The sequence below is a fragment of the Orcinus orca genome, chromosome 10, assembly GCF_937001465.1.
Source record: "Orcinus orca chromosome 10, mOrcOrc1.1, whole genome shotgun sequence".
NCBI lineage: Eukaryota > Metazoa > Chordata > Mammalia > Artiodactyla > Delphinidae > Orcinus > Orcinus orca.
This window is the reverse complement of record NC_064568.1, coordinates 35,314,724-35,333,691: the sequence shown is the minus strand read 5'-3', so window position 1 is coordinate 35,333,691 and position 18,968 is coordinate 35,314,724. Positions and strand designations below refer to the sequence as shown.

At 40.7% G+C, this 18,968-nt stretch overlaps 1 long non-coding RNA gene across 1 annotated transcript in view; it reads right to left on the bottom strand.

The window, feature by feature from the left end:
* Positions 1-418: 418 nt before the first annotated feature.
* The window catches only part of LOC125965581 (uncharacterized), a 44,902-nt gene continuing 26,352 nt past the window's right edge, over positions 419-18,968 (bottom strand). Inside the window, exons 2-3 of the long non-coding RNA XR_007479632.1 lie at positions 4,760-4,885; positions 419-4,135 (exon numbers count right to left, since the gene is read on the bottom strand). This is a non-coding gene — a long non-coding RNA (uncharacterized LOC125965581). The remainder of the gene's footprint in view (positions 4,136-4,759; positions 4,886-18,968) is intronic.

Below are 18,968 nucleotides of genomic sequence, written 5' to 3'. Positions count from 1 at the left end.
CTTCTTTTGGCAGCTTCCCCAATCACTACAGCATTTCCTGATCATTTTAGTCTATTTTCTCAACTCTACAGTACAGTCTATGTTAAATAATTTGATTCTTGCTTGTTAAGTATTCTGTATTGTTCAATAGTTCCAAGTGCCCCTTGAAAATGTCCTTTAGAGTTGAGAAAATATCTTAGGTTGTTTGTCTTTCTCAGAGCACTTAACATTTATCTATCAAATCAAAAATATTTATAAAGTGCTTATTCTGTATCAGGCCCAGTTCAAGGTACAGGAGACACTGTTCCTGCCCACATGGATCTTACACTCTAGTGGGGGAAGCAGACAATATACAAACCAAATAGATGATCTAATGCCAGAAGTGTTCTGAGACTCTCTGTCTTTTTTTAAATTTTAATTTTATTGGAGTATAGTTGATTTACAATGTTGTGTTAGTTTCAGGTATACAGCAAAGTGATTCAGTTATACATATATAATACATACATTCATTCCTTTTTAGATTCTTTTCTCATATAGGTTATCACAGAATATTGAGTAGCATTCCCCATGCTACACAGTAGGTCCTTGTTGGTTATCTATCAATACATGTAAGTTCTAAATAAATCACTCATTTTGGAGAACAAGTGGGGACCAATTAGAGAGTAATATAGTAAACAACCTCATGCAAATTATCTGTGCATTTTACAGCAGAACTGTGGTATCATCTTGGGCATTTAATTTTGGGATGCTTCAGTTTCTTCATCTCTTCATCATGCTCATGTTCCATCCTGTGTACACACATGATCACATCAAACACAGTATCACCGTCCCCTTCTGCACTCCAGTGATCATCCTTAGTTACTTGCATATTCACTGGTCTACCAACTGTTCAAAGCCAAGCCTCTGATAATTATTCTCAGTTTTGATTGCTATTGGATTAAAGGGACTTCAGAATCAACTGATCCACTCCCTCACATTATAGGTGGAGAAATTGGGGCCCAAGTTGTATGTGTTTTGCCCTAAAACCATATAGTAACTTACTGGCAGAGTCAGAACTATGATCTGAACTTCAGATACTTCCCCCCACCCCCACCCTATGATTTCACCATCTCATCTGAAATGGCTCCTGCTTGACCCTTACAGGCTGCCAAGGTCAGTGTTAGCGCCTATTGTATTTTCTGATATGGGACTCTTTTCCTACCAAATAATATACTCTCAAAGCTCACCTTATTCAAGCCTCTATCCCTTCTGTGTACTGTACTGCCTGGCACATGGATGTATCCAGTAAATGTTGGATGAGTGAAGGTATTAGTGAATTATTTATTTATTTAGTTAGTTTTTTAGTGAATAATTCAAGTGTATTTTACTTTTGCAAGAAATACATTTCTAAAAAGTGATGTGTAAGATGAATTTCAGTAAATAGAATGTGACTTTCTTCTTGATTCCCATTCAGAGAAGAAAGATGACTATCTTTATTTCTAATTTGTCTTTGATTCAAAAGTAGTTCCTTACATATTAAGCTTTAAGTTTTTTCCCTCTAGCTCAGGGACTTTGTAAAGCTGTTCATGGCATATAAGATAACACTGTCATATACTCAAGAACTGCTACTTAGAATCACTGTGATTAACTTTGAGTACGTTGAGGCATGATTTATCCTGTCTTTCCTCAACCTATTATATACCTATTTACCACTCCTGGATTTCCCATATTGAATTTTCTTAAAGTGAGGCCCACCTTTGGGATGTATATGTGTGTGTGTGTGTGTGTGTGTGTGTGTGTGTGTGTGTTTTGAGAACCAATGCCAAGGTTAGGGTGACCGAGGAGAGAGGAAGAGGGAAGACGTATAAGCCTCATCATAGAACAGTCAGTGTCAGAATAAAAGTCTAGAGAGCGGGAAAGAAGACCAGGAGGTAGACCAAGTCACAGTGGATAGAGCCTTGAGTGCCAGGATGAGGAAAGGGCATTTAATTTGGTAAGTATCTGAAGAGTTTTAGCAGAATTTATAATACCCTTGATCCTCCCTCCAGTGGTCTTTCTAGCTTATTCCTTCTACATCCACTTGCAGGTACACACCCACTGAAATGATGAGCTACTTGCTGTTCACCAAGACTCCCTGTTCTATTGCCTCTGTGTCTCCACCTTCTCTCCCATCCCTTTATTTATGGCCCACGCTAACTTATTCTTGAGGTTTCACCTATCATTTCCTCCAAAGGTCTTCCCTGTCCCCTAACTGGGTTGGACCCTGGTGCAGGGTGCCCCCTCCCCCATGGTCACCCTGTCATACCACCCATCTCTCCGAACTCTAACACTTGCTGAATTTTCTGTATCCATCTCCAGGTAGGAAGCTCCTTCAGGGGGGGCTGTGACACACTCACCAGTGTATTCCAATTGCCTGGCACATAAGGGTCCAAGTATTTGATGCATGAATGAAAGAAAGAATGAGCAAATAAATGCGTGGATGGAATGATATAATTGGTCCTGCCCTTTAGGATCCTTACCTGGCAAGACAAATGGAGAAAAGGGAGAAAGACAGGTTAGGCAGTTCCTATGGTATTCAGGCGAAAGAGCATGAGGCTTAAACTAGTAGCAGAAAGAGTACAAAACTGGGACATAAGAAAGTTTCAGAGGAAATCTAGCAACTGATTGAATGTACAGAGCGAGGGACCAGGTATAGTCTAAAGGCTGAGGTTTTGAGTTTATAAGAATAATCGTATCCTGGATGGAAATAGAAGGAAGAGCTGGTTTGGGGTGGTAATGGTGGGGGGATAAAAGTGTGGTTTTACACACATGCGTGTATAATATTATCTATTGAAGCTAATTTTATGGTTGTTTTTCCTGATTCTTGAAAACGTACCAGAATTAAGCTACTCATGCTTGAATGGCGGGTCTGGCCTCTTCTTCATCCTCATTGCCAATCCTTGGATTGTTTGAAAGAAACTACCTTCCTTTTTCAGTGTGGATTTCTAGGTTACTTGGGAAACTCAGCTGTTTTTTTGCACTTCAATCCAGGCAGGATCCTGTATGCCCAGGAAATTAATATTTTGAGCCTGACTCAAGATGGTTGGAATTAAGCCCATTTACATGAGCGTTCTCTCAAGTGTCATAGCAATGGCCATTCTTCTAGGACAGTCCCTATGACTAGTGACATTACCTTCCTTCCCTGCCTCCAGGTCAGATGGGTGCTGAGACTGCAGGAGTGGGATGCACTGGTCATGGCAAGGCCACTGCCAGGTCAGATGGCACATGAAATGTCTTCTTCAGTAGGATTACTCTCAGCATTAACCTTTGGCAAAAGACTGCTGCTGAGGACGTTTGTCTTTGGCATTTTTGGTCACTTTCTCTCCACATCCTTTCTTAATGACTTTTACAACTTTGACACTCTTCCCAGTGTCTGATCCAGGCAGGAAGATTCTCTAAACTTCTGGGCCACTTAAAAAGAATAAGATCATACCATTCAAGTGTAGGTCTTAATGTTGGACATTGTTTCACCTCCCTTTCTCTGTGGCATTCCTATTTTAACAGCGGTTAGATTCTTGGTAATATCTGAGAATATTGGAAAGTTGCTTGGTCTGGTGCTATGGGCCCTGAAAGCAGAGAGGGGTCCTAGGTTCTGGTCCTAGCACTGTTATTGACAGACTTTGTAACCTGTATAGATTGAATAGGTATAGCCTCAGTTTCTTTATTATGAAATGAGGCAGTTAAACTTAATCAGTGGTTTTCAGCCATACTATTGTCTTCTCTTTTATTTGAAGCTCCTCTTTTACTCTTCTGAAATGGAATTCAGAGATAATATAATCTACTTAACATACATGATTTTAAAAATCAATATAGTATCTTAACTGTAACAGAAAAAAGAAATAAAAGGAAAGTATTTTATATAAAACAATATGTATTTCAATATGTAAATGCTCAGGCCCACCTACACCAGAAGATATAAAGTCATCAGATATCTGCAGCTATACGTAAAATCACCATAAATGTGACAGCTACAAATGCTGCAACTCTGTGTGGTGTTGGCATTCATTTGTCATTTTTATTGACCATCAAATACAACTAGCGGTATTGCTGTCAGTGATTTGACTTTCCAAAATGGTGAAGGTTTCTTGGTAAAGTTCCAAACAAAATAAAGCATGATCTTCCCTTCTGGGTTGCTTTCCTAAAAAAAAAAGTCAGTATATATTTAAACTGTGCAAAAAAAAAAAAACCAAAAAAAAAAAAATCATGTGCTTATATGTAGAAAGGAGTTTTGTTCTAGGCTCAGATAATTAAACACACACTTTCACTTATGTAATTGGCTGGCTGGACCTTGGGAAGTCAGAGGAGGAGTGAGACAGTTTTCTGTGGGTGGGGCTCTTCCCTACGGTGCAGGATGTTGAGTGTCCCTCACCACCCCTACCAAATGCTAAGAGGTCCACTCCAAATTACTGGGAGAACAACAAAAACACCCACCACAATTTCGAAAACATGCTGGAGTGGGGGTAAGGGGGTGCAGGCAGTACTGCCTCCCTTGAGAATTACTGAACTAGATGATGTTCTACGTCTGTGGAAGTTCCACCAAGGGCAGATTCAGGTATTACGGGACACAAAGCTTATTCAATTTGGGGGCCCTGTCTTTAAACAAAGAATCAAAATTAGAAATACAAAATTAGGTAGGAACTTGGGCATGCATTTACCATGAAACGAGAAATGGCAACAAAATACAAAAATATTAAAAGCTGATAAGTACCACAAATGTCATAAACACTTACTATGTTTAAAATTAGTTAACTGCCTGTCATACCTCTCTTAGACTTTTTCCCTGCAGCATCCTCTGGTCCTCTCTTCACATGACAATGAATATCATTTTCTATGGAGACAGGAAGGATAATTCCGTCTTTCCTTTAACATGGTCGATCAAATTTCACTTCTATTGGTAATGATTTAGAAAAGTTCCTTTTAGCTTCACAGCTCATTACGATCATATAAATTGTTAGGATTGTTATCAGATTTGGGAAAGCTTCTAGTTTCTTTTATATGTAAGCTATAAGATAAAAAGATTTTTGTGTGTGTGCAGTGACCAATCATAAGTAGCCCTTAAATTGACAATACTCATTCACCAGTTTGTCACTGATGTTCTCATTTTAGTAGCTTAATGTTAATTTATACTGTCTTCATCAAACTCATATTTCATGTTAAGTCAGCAGGAAATTTAAAGACAAGTATTCTGATAAATTCTGTTTTGTATGATTCCCACCAACAAAGAAAAAAAAATGTTGTTTTCTTTTTTTATATTTGTATTGGCCTTACTATCAAGTATATTTCTTTTAGGAGAAAACTTCTCTTTTGACCTGGCATCAATGAAAACTTTATCCTTCATTCACAGTTTCACATGTCTGATGATTGGAAGAATTTTCCATAGGCTAGCTTCTAGTTATGTACATTTCAAACCTTGATTCTCCTGCACCACTCACATACTTCTGCACCTTCATATCAGGATAGATACCTGATATGGTGGACAGTAGGAGCATTCCTGGGGGTCTTTCTTAGATTACAAGTGAAAGCAAAAACAACTCTACGTAGAAGAGCCTTATAAATATTTCCCAGTAAAGCAAAACTAAATGTATCCACAATTCAACTTCCCCTTATCCAGATTCCCCAAATCATCTCTACTCTAATGGTGCCAACTCTAGAAGTGTGATAGAAGGGAAGCTGGAGAGGAAAGAGATAAAATTCTCAACAATTGTGGTTGAAATATTTTATTTCTGCAAATGACCTGTAAAAATATTTTTTAAATATTTCATTTTTATGCAAAATATTGCATTTCCCCCCGCTGTGATGTTGCCAAATTCTGGGTTATAAACCACTTGAATTTTTAAAAACTAATTTTACTACTGGTAATAGAATAAATTAACATATATCTAAAATTCAAGTAGGGCTAATAACAAAAATCAGTGATCTCATGCTCTCTCCCAATCCAAGAGGCAACCACCTTCAACCTATTAAACCACTTTTTCAGGTTTTCTTTATATTTTCAAAACCAATATTTATGTACTATGATCTCTTGGGTTATTGTTTTAGATGTTATTTATTGTCTGTATTCTAATAGATGCAAAATTTAGCTTTCAGTTTCATGTTTCTTTCCTGGAGGTGTACCCCTTTGGCAGCCTTCTGTCCTTTCCTCCCAGTCTGGACCTGTCCTTCTCCAGGAACACATATGGGGTTTTCCTAGAACTTCTTTTTTCCATCATCTGAGAAGTCCTTCAGTTCAGCTCATCTTCTGTGTTCTAGCCCCAATTCCTGGCTCTCATACCTCTCTTTTTCTTGGTTTAATCCTCTATTTTGGTGAAATACATCTTTCAGTAGCTTTTTGAAAAAGAGTATATGGGAGATAAATCTTTAGAAACTGAAAAAAATTTTGTGTTTATTTTCCACTCTCATGTTTTTGGGTGTAGAATTCTAGATAAAAAATAATTTCCCAACACATGAGAATTCTGAAGGCGTTCTAGTGCTTTCCAGCTTCAGTGTTGCTCTCAATAAGTCTGATACCATTTGATTTCCAGTTCTTTGTAGAACTGGAACCTCTGGAGGTTTTAGGATCTTTTATTTAACTCTAGTGTTCTGAACATTTATAATAATTTGCCTGGCCTGTGTTGTTTTTCAGTCACTGTGTTGGACAATTTGTCGGTAGGCCCTTTCAGTCTGGAAGATGATGTCCTTTAGTTCTCAGAGATTTTCCCTTTTAAAACATTTTTTTATAAGTTATTTTTTTTTTTAGTAATTCTTTTTGAAAATTTCCTTCTCACATTTTCTTTGTTCTCTGTCTGGAATTATTATTTAGAAATTGGACTTCCTGTATCACTTCTACTTTCCTTTCCTTTTCAGTATTATTGTTCATGTCTTGGTCTTTTTGTTTTACTTCGATTTTTAAGGACATTTTCATAGATTTTAAAATTTCATATATTTTTAACTTGAAGAGTCCTTTTTGGGTTCTTGGATTATTACTTTAAAACTTTTATATATAGTATTCTGTTATTATTTCAAGGATGAAATAGCTTTTCTCATTTCTCTGATATTCTAATGAGTTTTCTTCTGCTCCCTGGTTATATCTGTTTTCTCTGAGGTTTTGTTTGTTTGTTTCTTTTCTTTTCTCCTACTATATTAGAAATATTCCTAATATTTCTCAAATGTCTGATGATCCTGTGCTGTCTCATCATATGTAAGGATGAGGTCTAACAGTCTATTTGTGTATCTCAAAATTTATCTAGAATCCTCCTTCTCACCACATTCACCTGTACCATCTTGGTAACCACCGTTGTCTCTTGCCTAGATTATTGCAATACTCTCCTAATTGGTCTCCCTGCTTCCATACCTATGCCTTATAGACTATTCTCAACAGAGGCTAGAGTTATCTTTTAAAAATGTAAGCCATATTATATCACTTCTGTTGCAAATGCCCCAATGGCTTCCCATCTTATTCCAAGTAAAAGCCTAAGTCCTTACAATAAGGTATTAGTTTTCTATGCTGTGTAATAAGTTGCCACAAATTTAGAGGCTTAAAACAACACACATTTATTATTTTAGTTTCTGTGGTTCCGAAGTCCAGGCATGACTCAGCTGGGTCCTCTGCTTAGAGTCTCACAAGGCTGCAGTTAAGCTGTTGGCCAGGGTTAGGTTCTCATCTGGAGCCTCGACCAGGGAAGCACCTGTTTTCTAACTTGAGTGATGGTTGGCAGCATTCAGTTCCTTGCGGTTGTGGGATTCACAGAAGTTTGCTTCCTCAAACCAGCAAGGTGGTGGTGGTGGGTTGGGGGTGGGGAGAGAGAGAGAGAGAGAGAGAGGCACTAGGGCAAGTCTACTAGCAAAGCAGAATCTTATACAATGTAACTTAATCACAAGAATGACATCCTATCATCTTTGCCATAATCTTTTGGTTAAAATCAAGTCACAAATCTTGTCCACACACAGGAGGGAACAACACAAAGGCGTGAACATCAGAAGTCAGGATTATGGGGTGCCACCTTGAGTCTCTCTGCCACAAATGGTCTACAAGGCCATACCTGGTCTGGCTCCCTATTACCTCTCTGACATCATTTCCTACCATCGTCATTCTTGTTCACTCTGCTAGAGCCACAGGAATCTTAGGGCTTTTGCATTTTCTCTCTCCTCCTCCTAGAACTCTCTTCTCCCAGGTTTCCACATAGCTCACTCTCTCATCTCCTTCAAGTCTGTGTTCAAGTGTCACCTCAGAGGACCCTTCTCTGACCACCTTATTTAGAATTCCTGGCGCTCTCTTTCCCTTTTTCTGCTTTATTTTCCTCCATATACTATATCATTTATCTATTTCTTGTGTTTATTATCTGTTATCCTCCACTAGAATGGAAGCTCTATGAACATAGGGCTTTCTATCTGTTTTCTTTACTGCTGAATCCCTTGTATTAAAACATAGTGTTCGGGCTTCCCTGGTGGCGCAGTGGTTGAGAGTCCGCCTGCCGATGCAGGGGATGTGGGTTCGTGCCCCTGTCCAGGAAGATCCCATATGCCGCGGAGCAGCTGGGCCCGTGAGCCATGCCCACTGAGCCTGCGCGTCCGGAGCCTGTGCTCCGCAACGGCAGAAGCCACAACAGTGAGAGGCCCGCGTACCGCAAAAAAACAAAAAACAAACAAACAAAAATAAAACATAGTAGTCACCTCATAAATATGTATTAAATAAATGAGTGTGCTGTGCAAGATTTGTTGTCTGATGGGTTTAACAATAGGACAATTGGATGGGTGGCTGGCTAGCTTTTTTGTTGGGGACCTCCGAATTTCAGCATCTGTAGGCCTCTGTTCATGTGTCCTTCAGTTTCTCCAAGAGGGGATCATCCAATCTCCTGCCCGAGGATTATAAGAAGCCTGGCTGCCATTATTTTGTAGCTATGCAGTGGGAGGGGCTGAGGTTCTCATATTCAATATGCAAATTTTTACTTTATTCTTTTAGTTTTTAGTTTTGCTCCTGACCAAACCCCCTCTCCTCCCCAGGCCTAATGTCCTCTAGACTTGATCTTCTATGGTTCAATGTCACCAGAGACTTGATCTTTGTCTCCTAGAGGAAGGAGAATTAATTGAAAATGCCAGGTGAAGGTTGGGGTCTTGCAGCTTACCTGCTGCCTCTGGCTCACCTCTGCCTTCTATCTGGTACTTAATATTTCCTGAATTCCTCTAGAGTTCTTGAGAGTGAGTTAGTTTCTCTTTCACTGGCCTCTTCTTTTGTATGCCCTTAGGTTTGACCTTTTTCTCTTCGAAGTCATTAAGCCTTCCTACATCTACTTTCTGACTTTATATGGAGTTTCTCTTTCTGCTTCTTTTCCTTCTCGTTTTGGAGAGAGTTTTGAGAGAAGAAGGCCATCTTAATACTGAAAATCCCAACGGATATTTTCATCCTGATGTTTAACATCTCCTTGGGGATACGCTTGAAGTCTAAAAATATTGATGACAAATGGAAAATCTTACCAAAGGCAGCTTGATTCTGTACTAAAGGTGAACATTAGGAAAAGGATTCCAGATCACCCAAGTGTTAAATCACAGTGAAGAGTAACCCCTGCTCGCCACAACTAGAGAAAAGCCAGTGCGCAGCAACAAAGACCCAATGCAGCCAAAGATAGATAGATAGATAAACAAACAAACAAACAAATAAATAAATAAATTTATTTTAAAAAGATTGTTAAGACTGTTTAATGATGGGAAAAAGAGCTCACAATATATTAAATGATGAAAACAAGATGAATACATATTACTTTTATTGTAAGAAAGCTTTTGAAAGGCACAATTAAATTAAAAGCCATTTATTTTATTTTATTTTATTTTTTTTGCTGTACGCGGGCCTCTCACTGTTGTGGCCTCTACCGTTGCAGAGCACAGGCTCCGGACGCGCAGGCTCAGCGGCCATGGCTCACATATTTAATTTATTTTAAACCAGTTAAAAAGATGAAGAAACAGTTAATGATACACAAAATGAGTGTTATATGTACCAGAAAATACAAAATTATGGCTTATAAATGAGTTCAAGAGAAAACATCTGTTTCCTTTCTTAGGTACCTACTGCTCCTATAGATGTGAAAGGGAATAAAGCAGTTACTCCTTTTCAAGGAAACCAATTAGCTTTCCTTTGGACTATCTGGTAAACTTATATGCCCTCACTTTCCAGCTTTCCAGAATAATCTTTGTATGTACTTCAAAAGAATGGCTTTTTCCAATAGTCTGCCAAGCTTTTAAAAAAAGCCCTATTCTTGACCAAGTTTGGAAAAGCACATAAAGCACACAAAGTCAGTGTGTCCATTTCATAGGAAAATTCTCCAGCATGTAGTACAATTTTAGAGTATGCAGATGACAAGTACTCTAATATTAGTTACGAATGCTAGAAGAGTTTAATTCAGGGAAAAATTGTTTACTTAGTGAAGAGGTCAGTTTTTTTTTTTTTTTTTGCGGTACGCGGGCCTCTCACTGCTGTGGCGTCTCCCATTGCGGAGCACAGGCTCCGGACGCGCAGGCTCAGCGGCTGTGGCTCACGGGCCCAGCCGCTCCGCGGCATGTGGGATCTTCCCGGACCGGGGCACGAACCCGTGTCCCTTGCATCGGCAGGCGGACTCTCAACCACTGCGCCACCAGGGAAGCCCCAGAGGTCAGTTCTTGAACCTAAACTCTTCATTACATAAAAGAGATGTTGGGAAATATGATGGCTCCAGAAATAATCATCACAATACACCTTCACGCTCAGTCCACATTCATCTACCCAACTCACAGGCATAGAAAATTCTAGGAGGGTAATTCTTGCCCTTGGGGGGAAGCAAAAGCTAGGATGACAAGCAGAAGTTATATTAGGGTACGTTTTTTGTCCCTGTTTTCCTTTCTCTTATTCCTTTTCCTCTTTCTCTCCTTCCAGACCCACCCCGCCTTTCATTAAAAAGGGGGTGGCGCGGTGAGAGAGATATGTACTATCTGTATTTTCTGTTCTAGTTCTAGAGGAGCTTCTCACAGGCTTATGAACAGACACTGACTATACAATTATCTACTTCCACCCTTCACCTCTCATATACAAGTACTGAGCATCTTATTATGCAAGGCATCACGTGAGACGCATGGTCCCAAGGAGCTTATGACAGCTCACGACTCAAGGTAGCTCAGTACACACCATGTATGGTACAGGTGGACAAGAAGAGAGCATTATGGGTAGGTGCCATAGGAAAGAGCTTCTGCTCTGGGCATTTAGCTTTTTGGAATAGAGGGGTTTTCCTCTTTGGAATTCCACTTGAATTTTATTGTTAGAGCCATGCTTTTGTATATACTCATGAAACCACGCATACTAGGCTCAGCAGACAGACATCTTTGCCCAAGAAAGTTGGAAGTTGACCGCTGCACACTTGGAGAGATGAACTCTCCCTACATTTCACAGAATTGGAGGATTTGTTTGGTAGAAATGTTAGGCACAGCTACTTTAACTAAAATTAAAGAAGCTGGACTAATTTTAAAAGGCTGGAATTCTCAGTTTTTATATATTTCAAACCCTTAAAGTGTTTTGTTGAGAAAATTTTACTGATCAGAGTAAAATATCTGAACCAGTCACTTTAGAGCTTCCATATTCCAGACCTTTTAATTCTCTCACTTGCCTTTGGAGGATCTAGCCTCTTTAATGTCCTTGGATCCACATGGCAGAAGTTGTAGTGTTTTCTGTTTACTTGAAAGGGGAGGTTTGGGATGACAGTAGCATTTCCATAGTTCTGTTATTAAATTTTGTTCACTGACCTTTAAACATAAAACAAATCATCCTAGAACTCCACTATAATATTCTTAACTGTAGAGATGAATTCCGTGTTAACTCTGTCTTGGACCTTCGCAAGGAGATTTAGTTACTAAGAGGCAGTTAGCACAACACTAAGTGCGTAGGAGGAGTTTAATAGTTAGTGATTACTAAATTGATTAATCTTTTGGGAGCAATGCTGTTATATTTCTTTCTTTTTTAAAGTTTTTTATTGGAGTATAGTTGATTTACAATGTTGTGTGTTTCAGGTGTACAGTAAAGTGAATCAGTTATATATATACATATATCCACTCTTTTTTAGATTCTTTTCCCATATAGGTCATTACAGAGTATTGAGTAGAGTTCCCTGTGCTATACAGTAGGTCCTTATTAGTTATCTATTTTATATATAGTAGTGTGTATATGTCAATCCCAATCTCCCATTTTATCTCTCCCCCACCTTTCCCCCCAGTAACCATAACTTTGTTTTCTACATCTGTGACTCTGTTTTTGTTTTGTAAATAAGTTCATTTGTACCATTTTTAAAAAGATTCCACATATAAGTGACATCTTATGATATTTATCATTCTCTGTTTGGCTTACTTCACTTAGTATGATCATCTCTAGGTCCATCCATGTTGCTGCAAATGACATTGTTTCATTCTTTTTTATGGCTGAGTAGTATTCCATTGTATCTAAATACCACACCTTTATCCACTCCTCTGTCGATGGACATTTAGGTTGCTTCCATGTCTTGGCTAGTATAAAGAGTGTGGATGCTGTTATATTTCTAAAGACTTCACATATATTATGGAAAGCATTGATCTTTTTGAACAACTTGTTTGTGCAGTTACATGGGATCAAAAAGCTACCGCTGAAAGCAAAGAGGGCTGACCCTACTCTACAAGGAGAAAGAAGGGAAATTTAGATACATTTCAGAGTCTGGTTTAATCCCATGAAGACTTCTCTGTCCACCCATGTTTATTGCTTTCCCTCTGCTTTCAGATCTTACAGCTTCTGCACACAATTTATGACTTGTTTCATATGTACAACAGCCACAGCTATGTTTTGGTAACTGCTTTGTTACCAGGGCTGTACTGGGTGCTAGATGATGTGGTGATTCCTGCCTCCTGGATGTTACAAAGGAGTAGGACAGACAATAAACAAGTAACAGGAATAAACAGTTCATCGAGGATTCTCAGTTCATTTGGATATAAACTTGAAACAGCTCTATCTGTTTTTCCACTGACTGCTTTCAACCTTGTTCACATAATTTCCTACCTCTTGGTGAATGTTTGGCAGATCTTATAAATTTCCAGTCAATTTGAGTGGTTAAAATACAGTCTAGGCAAGCTTACAATTCAACCTGACTTCTGGTTCAAAGTAAACTCCTCCCTCATTACATGATGTACTTACACTCACCCTACCTGGAAAGAAATTCTCAGAGATCCTGGTTGGTCTCTTTTCCTGGGAAAACCTAGAAGAGCAAAGTTAGTGGGATGAAATATCTTTCTACTGCAGCTGGTCTCAAGGCTGCAACTGATGCTCAGTGTATCCTTCCTCTGTGTTCATTCTAAATCCCCTCACCCTTGGCTCGCACAGCTGCTGGCTTACTTTATGTGGTGAGGGCGGAACCCCTGTTCATTTCAGAAATACCTGAGATCCGTGGCTGCTGTACTTGTTCATGTGTCGTCAAATTGGGCAGTGGAATACCAAGAGATGAACCAGTGGGTCACCCGGGTCCTTCTTGTGTAGTAGTCGCCCTACCGCCTGCTGATGAGCAAGATCAGTGACTTCTGCTAGCCTGGAGACACCTTTCCTCATCTGCTGGTCTTTGGAACGAGGAGCTCAAAGTGACTAGGTGGCAGCTGTAGCTTAAAGTTGAGTGGATCACTCATGACTCCCCTGGTAGAAGTGCTACTCCTATGGGAAAGAGGACCTCAAGACCCACAGAGTCTGAAGTTGCAGGGCGGAGCAGCATGCATTCCCCTAGTGGGTTGCTGGGGGTGATAGTTAAGTGGGGACACTCCTACTTTTACTCCTTGGTTCCCCGACCCATGCATTCTTCCTCTTGTGACACAGCACAATGTAATCGTCATTGCTTTAGGTGTAAGCTGTGTATATACCCTATGGGTATCATCTCTAAACTGGCACCTCAGTTGCACCTTCAATGGACTGTTCTGTCTCTTTGTCAATGTGGCAGCTTCTAGAGAGATGAACAATATGGTGGGACCAGTGGATCTCATGGTTATGTGCCACACTGTGTCACCTCCTTGGTCTAATGCACTGTTGCGCAAGATTCTGTGTTGGTAGACCAAACGCTCTATAAACCCTCCAATAATGGTGCTGGCCAAGAACTTGTAGGCATGAAAGAGAAAGGTAAACTGTCAAATTCCAATAGATGAATTGCTACCCCTTCCAGGGAGAAGGGGTCTGGTGTAATCAACTTGCCACCAGCTGGCTGGTTGGTCTTTTCAAAGAATGATGCTGTATCAGGCACTCAGAGTTGGTCTCTGTTGCTAGCAAGATAGATATTTGGCAGTAGCAGTAGGACGATCAGGCTTGTTGAATGAGAGCCCATTTTGTTGACCATGCATGTCCTTTATCCCTGAACCATGGCTCCTCCAGTCATGAGCCCATCATGCCAGCGCTGGAGTAGCCAATGACAGAGGCTGGCTGATGTCAGCTGGCTACACCATTCTGCCTCCTTGATTGCTTGATGCCTTTTCTGTGGTGGATGCTATCTGAGGAGAATTAATATGTGATAGAAATATCTCCACACTTTATGTTTCTCCCCATAGTTCCATCCATATGCCTCTTTCCCAAGCCTCCTTGTCCTTCATCTTCCATTTTCCTTCCATGCCCCTGAACAACCAGTCAAGTCATTCACTTCTGTCCAGAAGTCTGTGTGTATTCTTGCTTCATGGCACTTCTCCTTCGACATACAGTGGATGACCAGGTGCAACACGCATAGATGCTGTCTTTTAGTGTCACCCCTGAGTGCACTAATGGTCCATTTTTGGCACCTACATATCAAGTCACTCTGTGAATCATGTTCTGCCTTCTTCCTCCTCTGTCAGCTGTTCATGCAGGACTCCCAGGTGGCCATAGGTGTGAGTTGAGGGAGAAATGCTTACCACAGTGGGGGAGGACCTGGGGGTCTGTGCTACCCACTTCATTTTTTTGTGCCCTCCGCATGCTCGATCCTAGGTGTACTGCTTCAGTCTTATGGTGTATCACGGGTGGGCCCATCTTATGACTTGGTGGGCCTTACAGAACCCTGTTCATGAGGAGCACTTCAGCTGTATGGTCACTCGATGTCTTATGACAAGACTCTCCAGCGCTCTCCTAGCCCAGTAGCACACCAGAAGAAGTTTTAAAAATAGTATATAGTTCTCTGCTGCATATATAATGGCCTTGCTCCAGAACTCTTGAGATTTGTGTTGTGAGTCTCCTGCAGGAGTTTACCATAAACTCCTCAAGGCATTTTTTTCCCCTACCAAATATACCTCTAGAATCATAGGTTTTGCCAAGTTGGATGGTTAGGGTATAGTGTGGAATGCATCAATGCTTCACTGCTTGGACTTGTTATAGAGTCCTTTCCTACTCTGGACATACTTGAAACCTGTAGTCTTCCTGCCACTTAGTAAATGAGTTTGAACGGTATTCCCAGATGTGGAATATGCTGCTTCCAGAACTCAGGGACAGGCATGGTGAAGGAAGGTGCCTAATACATCCAAGCAGGGAGGTTTGTCAGGGGAGTACAGCAATACAAGGAGAGGGGCAAGAGCATTGAGGGGATTTGTAAGGAAGTGACTATTAAGATGGAACATGGGATCCAAAGAGTATAGGAGGGAGAAGTGGTGAGAAAGAGAGAGAGAGAGAGGGAGAGAGAGAGAAATGATGTGAGAAAGTGCATTGCAGTTCCAAAGTGATGTTGAAGAATTGCTATAGCTGGGGTACTTGAGCAAGTAGATCAAAAGACCAGGAGGTTGGAGTGTGAATTTGGAAAAACAGAAACAGTGTGTGTGTGTGTGTGTGTGCGCGCGCGTGCGCGCACATCATGAGGGTAGGTAGGCTGCTGCATTGGAATGGAGGAAAGAGTAATTTGAAATGAGAAGATGCAGAGACCAATACACTATTCTGTTTCGTTTGTTGTTAATTTCCTTGCAGTATGTGTCTTCCCTACCAGATTCCAAGTTCTTATATTTGGCACCAGACACAGTGCTGAGCCCATTGTACGAATTCAACGTATACACGAGAGGAACAGCCTTCAGGTCTATGTTACATACAGAAAGAACTAGACATAGAGCTAGGGCTATTTAAACTGATGCATTTACCTGTTAGCAGACACCATATTACTGTTTGTAAGGAGGCCAGAGGAGCAGCTATAGGGAGTACATTTAATTTTTTTTGACTTTTGCATTAGGCAGGCTGACTGGGGAACAGGAGACATAACCAGAACACAGAATCACTACAGGGGTTTTGTTGTGTTGTTATTCCCAAATCTACTTCTTTCCTTATATTCAAGCGTCTGGTTCATTATTTTTAATGCCAAGGAGACCCCGTATAGATATTTCTTTTCCCCTTATGTTACATATTTGTGTGACTCTTTCTCTGTTCTTCCAAAGAAAACTGGGGAGAGCTTTGATATTTTAGGGGGTAACTTCTTTAGCTAGGGTGTATTTCTGTTGGGGGGAGCAGATTTTCCTTAAAGGGGTTGGCAAATGCTAAAATTCCTTTGACTAATGTGGTGTTTTTCTTCCATTAAAGAAAAGGCTTAAAATGCAAACTCCTAGGGGAAAGATAACAAAGCCTTAAATAATATTAAGGTGTAAATGACTGAAGCTAGAGTCTTTTCTGAGAGAAAGGGGAGGAGGATCAGAAGACAGTGATGGTGTGGGCATGGAAAGAAATTGCTCTAAGGAGAAGCAGAGCTACAGGAGCCAAGCCTTTTGCCTGGTGCTGGCTCTGTCACCTATGAGCCTCTGGGTTGCAGGGTTTAGTGGTTATTGACCTAAAACAAATAGACTGACAGATACTTCTCCAGCAAAGATAGGTTTATTCAGGATCAGCAGAGAATTGCAATTCAGGGTCTGCAGCCCTGGCAGGCCACATGCAAGATCCCCCCTGGCAAGGGAAGGAAAACGCTTTTATAGAGGAGAAAGGAAGTGCGGAGGGCTGTAGTAAACAAAGTCCATGGCTTCTCATTGGGTGAGTCCTTGCAAGGGAAGAAGAGGCATCTTTCTTTTTTTGTGAGCTTTGCTATCATCACAGGGCATGAGAGCTCCCCCTTCTGGTCTCCTGACTCTGTTTAATTGAGGTTTCTGTTTATATTTTTTTTCCACGGTGATTATGGCTTGTGAGCTCTGAAGTCATGATAGTGCTTCTGAATGACCTTGAGGCCAGTCGAAATATTTACCTCCCTATAGGGCGGTGCTCGCTGTCTCTCTCTCCCCTAGGAATTCACCTGGCTTATCAAGTTTACATTCCCTCAAATGGATGAGAATTCTATGTCCACCTGGTTTTCCTCTATGTATTCCAAACCCTTCTTTCCACTATTTCCTATTACCTATGAGTGCAGGAATGAGTCTGTTTACACCAATGGTTCCCAACCTTTTTGGCACCAGGGACCATTTTCGTGGAAGACAATTTTTCCACGGGGGGTGGGGAGGAGGGTACGGTTCAGACGGTAATGTGAGCCAGGGGGAACGGCAGATGAAGCTTCGCTAACCTCCCGCCGTGTGACCCGGTTCCTAACAGGCTGCGGCCCCGTAGTGGTCCGTGGCCCGGGGGTTGGGGACCCCTGGTTTACACAAGCACTAATCAGTCATCAAATTAAAATGGGACCTGTTCCAGTGCTTAGAAAAGCAGAATTCTGAGCTTTAAAACAAGTAAAATCTTTCACGAAAAAAATTGTTTTCATGCTAAAGTCAGCTGAGATGCCAAAGCTTGGAGTTATTTCTAGTTCTACTAAATAGCTATATGACCTTGGATGAGTTGTTTTACTTTTCCGGGCCTCAGTTTCCTCATCAAACATGAGAAAGACTGCCTTCACGCAATTGCCGTGTATTAAAGTGCTTGGTAAACTCAAAACAAACAAATGACTGTTAGATGGCACTGCTCGTGTTGTGGTTTGAATCCTGGTGAATATTCCACGGTTCACAGCTGCGTGGGAATCTGGTCAGGCTTTTGCTGCTTTTGTTCAGTTGGGTTTTGCACCTGTTTCAGGTGGTGGAGGGCAATATTAGAATCACTGATGAGCTTTTTCATTTCTGGCCATGTTACCCTCCTGAAAGCTAGTTCCTAGGCTTAAAAGTCAGATCCTCCCCGCTTTTCTCTCCCAGAAGTGGTGTTGATGTTTCTGGCTTTTTACTTCCGCTCTCCCTCGAGGCCTCTTAAGTTTGAAAACTCATTTAATTCCCCATCTCCAGCTGGGAGTGTTCTTGAGTTCTGTATTTTCCCCCAGGATCTTTAAGGAGACTGTTTGCTCATTCCTAGATATGATTTTCCTTGTATTTTCAGAATTGAGCACACGGCTTGACATTCATTTTCTGCATTTTCCTTTTCTTTTCTCTAATAGTCTATTTTCTAACCGTTGCTGCTTCCATCAAGAATACCCTTTGCCTTTAGTTAGATCCAGTGAGTACTGGACACCATGGTTCTTTCAACAGTATTATTATATATTTATAACCTAACTCCTCTGCATCAGTTCAGATACCATCGATAATGTGAAAATTTGAGTTACCTTTTCCCCTTTCTTCCCCTTTCTAACCCTGTGGCTCTGGCTTGACCAGGGAGTCTGGCAGCACGAATAGAATTATACCACTTTGTGTTTTGGATGAATTGACTTTATCTACCAATCTCAGAGTCACAAGATATGAATTTGCGTTCCAATTTGCCATCTACTTGCTGTGGGATATCAGGGGGTTCACTTACCTTCTCCGAGTCTCCTGATTCCTTATCTGTACAATGGGTGCAATAATTTCTTGCCTACTTCACAGTTATGAAGATAAAATTAAATGTTTTGCGATATGTAAAGTACTATACACACGTAAGCGATCTTTGTCATTATTATTATCGTTATGGCTGATTTTCTAGGAGTTTAATATCAATATTACCATAATAATATTAATATGGGACTCTGAGATTGGCTGGCTCACTGTGACACAGGGAAGGGTACCGCTAGAATATTGGAGAGTGGACAGAGTGACAGAGTGGAGCTGAGGTGCCCGAG